At 38.8% G+C, this 6,150-nt stretch overlaps 1 long non-coding RNA gene across 1 annotated transcript; it reads right to left on the bottom strand.

Annotated features, from left to right (window-relative positions):
* Positions 1 to 2,009: 2,009 nt before the first annotated feature.
* On the bottom strand, positions 2,010 to 2,942 carry LOC143962921 (uncharacterized). Its single transcript, XR_013270835.1, has 2 exons — positions 2,735 to 2,942; positions 2,010 to 2,632 (listed from the first exon to the last, which is right to left on the bottom strand). It is a non-coding gene; the product is annotated as an uncharacterized LOC143962921 (long non-coding RNA).
* Between the last annotated feature and the right edge of the window lie 3,208 nt (positions 2,943 to 6,150).

The following is a 6,150-nucleotide window of genomic DNA, read 5'->3' as shown; positions in this document are numbered from 1 at the left end:
AAAGCTGAAAATTGGTCTGGGCAGAATGGTGTTTAAGTGCCCAGTAAGCAAGTGGTTAAAACCTTTGGTCTGAAACCGCTTTACCCCCTCAGTGCCACATCCTCACTCTATACATGTTGAGAACCATGGGGACTATGAAGTACAGCCCATTGTTGACTCCCATAGGTTCCATGGGCGCATACAGTAGCTAGTGCATTGGAAGGAGTACATTCCAGAGGAACACTCTTGGGTCTCATCCTCGGATGTACATGCCCCTGTCCTCCTCCGTGATTTCCATAGATGTTTTCCTCTAAAGCCTGGTGGTCCTCCGAGGGGGAGGGGTCATTGAGGAGGGGGTACTGTCAGGGCTGGGCACAGCCCTTCCTTCTCTGAGCTGGCCGCTGGTCAGCTGATTGCCAGTTCCTATCTCTCCACATGTACTCAGCTGTTGATGATATCCTGCTTGCCATTCCTGCCTTCTTAAGCTGTCCAGCCCAGAGGATCGCTGCCTTTTCCTTGGTCAACATCACAGAGACACTCTCCTGCTTTTCTGTTAAAGATATGCTTGGCTGACATCCCTTCTGGCTCTAGCTCCTGCTTGCTATTTTACTATTCTCATCTCTGGCTCCTTGATGTTTGGCTTGTCTGACTATCTGTTCCAGTTCCTGAACTCTGGCTATGTTTTGACTACGTTTTGTTCTATTTACTTTTATTATTAAACAAGTGTGATTTAACTTTACTTCTGTCTCGGCCTGATTTCATGGTTTCTGACACATGGGCAACCTCATGCTTCAAAGCCTTCAAAAGGATCCAAGAATATGTGGCATAAAGGAGCAGGAGGATTACTGGTTGGCAACCCTCCTTGACCACCATTATAAGGGGAAGGTCTCAGAACTCATCCCATCCCCACACAGTGTGCAGAAGATAAAATCTACTGAGGAAAAGTTAAAGAGGATTTTTTTGAACATTTATCCTGACTCCGGTAGGTTACAGTGTTGTGGAAAACTTAGTTTTGAGTCTTCTGTTGGTCAAAAGAGGATCGTTGGAGAAGGTGTCCACCTAAGTAAGGCATTTCTGATTTTTTTTTTAGTCCTCACTACTCAGGACTTCAGCTTCCACATCCCATCAGCAATGTCTGCATTACATGGTGGACAATTACCTCTGGGCCAGAACAGAGATGGAGACCTTTCCAGCTGATGATCCACTGACTTACTGGATCATGAGAATACACCACTGTCCAGAACTTGCCCAGTTTGCTATTGAGTTGTTGGGCTGCCCTGCATCCAGGGTGCTGTCAGAATGGGCATTCAGTGCCGCAGGAGATTTCATTACTGATCATAGAACGCATCTGTCCACAGACTCCGTGGACCGTTTGAATTTTATAAAAATGAATCCTTCCTGGATTACCAGCTATAAAGCCCCTGATGCTGATGTCACTGATTAAGCCTTTTTGGAATATGGAATCTCTACGGGACTTTGAGGGTGTTCAATCATTTCATCTGGAAGAATGTTTTTGGTAGAGGTTTCATGGGCATAATTAACACCCAAAGACCAATTTTTCAGCACCTGTTTGACAAGTGCATATCATCGCAATTTTTTACAGCAAGGCCAATTCTTGGTTTCATCAAGACTACCTCTATAGAGTAATGGTGGGAAGGAGCCACTGATGCCCAAAGACCAATTTTTCTGCACCTTTTACTTCTATCCAAAAACTCTAATCTTGTTACCAGTGCAATACATTGTGGCCTCATCATACACACTGGCTCCCCAGTTGTTGCTGAGTAAAATGAAGGCAGCTTGCAGGGAAAATTACTTTTTTTGGCTTTATAAATGCAATTATTGCTGCAGCAGATTCTAGACACGGTACAGATCTGCCACCTTACATGTAGACTAAGCAAAAAAGGAGGGGAATTTTGGGACTTTAAATGAAGCACAAGTATGTGCCTCCATCCCGGTAATCGGTACGTAATAGAGGGAGTTTGGGACTTTAAAATGAAGCACTAGGATAATGGAGGTAGGTTTTAACCAAATTGAAAAAAATATATATAATTTTTTATTGATTGTTCAGTAACAGATCATAAAAAATAATAAAGATCGAATTCATAAAGTATATAGGCATAAGTACAGTAGAAGCATGATATATAGTATTCACATATAGCAGCACATAGTAGTAATAAATAAAATAATTGGGTAATATGGCATGGTAGTGCCTATGACAGCAAAACCGACATCAGCAAGTACATCCACATAATACATATGCATCCACTAGATGTAAAACAAAAATAAATTTAGTATGTAGTTAAAAAAGTAAATTCATAACAAATTCATAAAGTATATAGGCGTAAGTACAGTAGAAGCATGATATATAGTATTCACATATAGCAGCACATAGTAGTAGTAAATAAAATAATTGGGTAATATGGCATGGTAGTGCCTATGACAGCAAAACCGACATCAGCAAGTACATCCACATAATAGATATGCATCCACTAGATGTAAAACAAAAATAAATTTAGTATATAGTTAAAAAAGTAAATTCATAATAAAATAAATATAGTTCCATATAAAGTATAACTGGGACATCATTTCAAAAGCTCGACGCGTTTCGTGGGTGTCTCCCCACTCATCAGGAGCTGATGCGACCAAAAAATTCCTATGGAATAGAATAAAGAATAATATAATATACTAACCATATAAATAAAAATAAATTTATGGGGATTTAATGCGTGTAAATGGTTAGCCAGGGCAGACTCACCAATCCGGATGGAAAGTGCAGTGTGCGGCAGTGGGCGTAGGGTGGGCCATGGGCAAGATCCCTCCCCGGGAACTGAGGCGGCATAGACATGGATGCGATATCAGGCGAAACCAAAAAGATACAGCAGTGTTGAAGAGTATCAGATATGGAATGTGTGGCAATTGTTGAAAACATATCTAAAAACAAAATGTTAATAGTATGTATGATTAATGAAAATAATGTGATGCAAAAGTAATTGAAAATTGATAGCGACCCTCAAAGAGTACAGAGAGAGTGCTGGCCATAAGCCAAGTATATACTATGTAGTAAGTATATGCAGATGAATGTAAACAGTGAATGGTGTGCAAAAATTAAAGAAATGTAATAGTGTAAAAAGAAAGTGTGAGTGTGCAGTTTAACAAAAAGTGAAGAAAATTGATGAAGGGGTGTACATAGACCATGATAGACAAGGAGAGTGACAGAATTACCAGTCAGCAAGAAAAGGTGTGAGTAGTAGGAGAAAAAAGATTTTTCACCTAAACATCACTCCTAAAACACCAGCAGACAAGATATTAGGATGAGAGATCCGTCCAGCCGGCGTCCTGCCAATAAGGTCTGCAGACACCGGTCAGGGCGGCTCTGATAATAAAGGCCCCTTTAACTATCCACAGCTGATACTGATTGCACAACCAGCATGGAGAGAAAAAAAAAATATATATATATATATAAGGTAAACTTTAATGATAGTAATGGTAATATTTATAAAAGCTAGTATAGTGGCTTAAGACAAAAGGTAGTAACCATGAGCATAGGCAGGGTCAAGTACAATCAGAACAGAGATGAAGTGTGAGTAGAAGGAGAAAAGAGATTTTTCACCTAAACATCGCTCCTAAAAACAACACCAGCAGACAAGACGGCCAGTGTGTGCAGACTCCATGCAGAGACCAGCCGCACACACAGCTATCTCCGAGTGGGGTTTAAATATGCCGCCAACGCCACGTGCGTGAAACATAGGGGGAGGAGCCCCACCTAACCTGGATAAAAAAACCAGCGACAGGCGCGCCAGATCCCCCCCAATAGAGACACGGAGACGAGAATCACTAAAACGTCGGCGTGATGACGTCAAAGGTGACGTCACATGCACGACGTAGGACGCGTGGCGCCGATGCGCAAAGTAGAGTCCACCCGAACCTCCCAATCAGATGTGAAGGGGGAGGAGGGGAGGACTAACTGGCGCATCGCAGTTCCCGCAAGGAAAGAAAAGAGCCCAGCAACACCCAAATACCCAACCGCCCCACACATAACAATAACTGCAATCGGCCAGCGAGTGTGCACTGGACCCTATTAATTAGATATCCAGGTGGGACGTTTATACGGTGTCGGTAATGCTGTCAATGTACAACATAAACATGAATAGAATAAATGTATGTAGGTACATAAAAAAATACTAAAGACATCAGCAATATATAAATGGACCTCACGCCGGGAAGATAGGGGGACACTATCAATCCCGTATATCCAGGTACTTCCATCCCGATATATATGCAAAAAAGGAGGGGAATTTTGGTTGGTTAGTATATTATATTATTCTTTATTCTATTCCATAGGAATTTTTTGGTCGCATCAGCTCCTGATGAGTGGGGAGACACCCACGAAACGCGTCAAGCTTTTGAAATGATGTCCCAGTTATACTTTATATGGAACTATATTTATTTTATTATGAATTTACTTTTTTAACTATATACTAAATTTATTTTTGTTTTACATCTAGTGGATGCATATCTATTATGTGGATGTACTTGCTGATGTCGGTTTTGCTGTCATAGGCACTACCATGCCATATTACCCAATTATTTTATTTACTACTACTATGTGCTGCTATATGTGAATACTATATATCATGCTTCTACTGTACTTACGCCTATATACTTTATGAATTTGTTATGAATTTACTTTTTTAACTACATACTAAATTTATTTTTGTTTTACATCTAGTGGATGCATATGTATTATGTGGATGTACTTGCTGATGTCGGTTTTGCTGTCATAGGCACTACCATGCCATATTACCCAATTATTTTATTTATTACTACTATGTGCTGCTATATGTGAATACTATATATCATGCTTCTACTGTACTTATGCCTATATACTTTATGAATTCGATCTTTATTATTTTTTATGATCTGTTACTGAACAATCAATAAAAAATTATATATATTTTTTTCAATTTGGTTAAAACCTACCTCCATTATCCTAGTGCTTCGTTTTAAAGTCCCAAACTCCCTCTATTACGTACATGTAGACTAAGGGGACCCCTCAGGCACTAAATTGGAAGTCATTTTTCACTGCTCATTTAAAAATTATGTTTTTCAAAAACTTTTTTTTATTACTACATATCCCCCAGGGGAGCCTATAACCATTGTATGCCCAATTACTTCCATATAAGCCTTCAAAATGGGCACCTTTGATTTTTGACATGCGGGTCCCATTGACTTTAATGGGGTTCAGACTTTTGAAAGTTCTGGTGTGAACCGAACAAGGGTCCGTTCGGCCCATCCCTAGTCATCAATAAAGCAAGCCCAAGGGCCACAACCTCAAGGTAAAGTCTAAGTCTAAAGTCTACTGTGACATGTTTGATTTTCCACTATACATTGCACTAATAGCATTATAAATTTAAATAAGCAGCTAATACTATTTATAATGATTATTTTTTATCCTGCTTTGAAATATAGCACTTGACAGAAAGCTAGTAACAAGGTACGGTTTTAACTGGACTTCTTCAAACATGCCATACTTGGCATAAACAAAATGACGCTCACTTTACAAATAACTAACTTCCACTTAGATCAAGTCAGAGGTGGAAACACATATGTTTGGGAGTACATTATTTTTTGATTGCAAGTTAAAATATCTAACTAGCCATTCGCTTCTCCCCTTTACTGCAAACATTCCTTTTTTAAGGGTCCAAAATGTTTTCTACCACTAATATTTCATAGCATTTAATAAAAATGTCAAACTGATTGTAGCATAGCAAGGTTTACTTCATCATTTATCAAGTAGGGAACATCTAATATAACTGTGCTTTGTATATTGCTACAATGAACAATATCAATAAATAATATATGAAAAATGTACTCATTTCAGTAGGTCAAAAAAGTAATTTGCTGAATCTGATCAGAAAGAAGAAAAGTAGAAAAATAAAAAATGAAGCTTTGTCTTCTAATATTATAGTTTACTTGCATTCAGAAACACTGAATATGATCTTAAAATCAATAAAATGTTACATATGAGAAAGCTATATATAATTTGCATTCATATTTGAAGTTAAGGTAAACATGTCAGAATAGCTTCAGGATGCAACAAAATGGTAAGGTACATTGTTTTCTTCTGCTAACACGAACTTATAGTTGTCCCCCTCTTTCCCCAGAATACTG

Source organism: Lithobates pipiens, unplaced genomic scaffold (assembly GCF_037356315.1).
Source record: "Lithobates pipiens isolate NorthernLeopardFrog02 unplaced genomic scaffold, aLitPip1_a1.2 Scaffold_8, whole genome shotgun sequence".
Classification (NCBI taxonomy): Eukaryota; Metazoa; Chordata; class Amphibia; order Anura; family Ranidae; genus Lithobates; species Lithobates pipiens.
The sequence above is the reverse complement of the archived record's forward strand: the minus strand, read 5'-3'. Positions and strand labels throughout refer to the sequence as shown.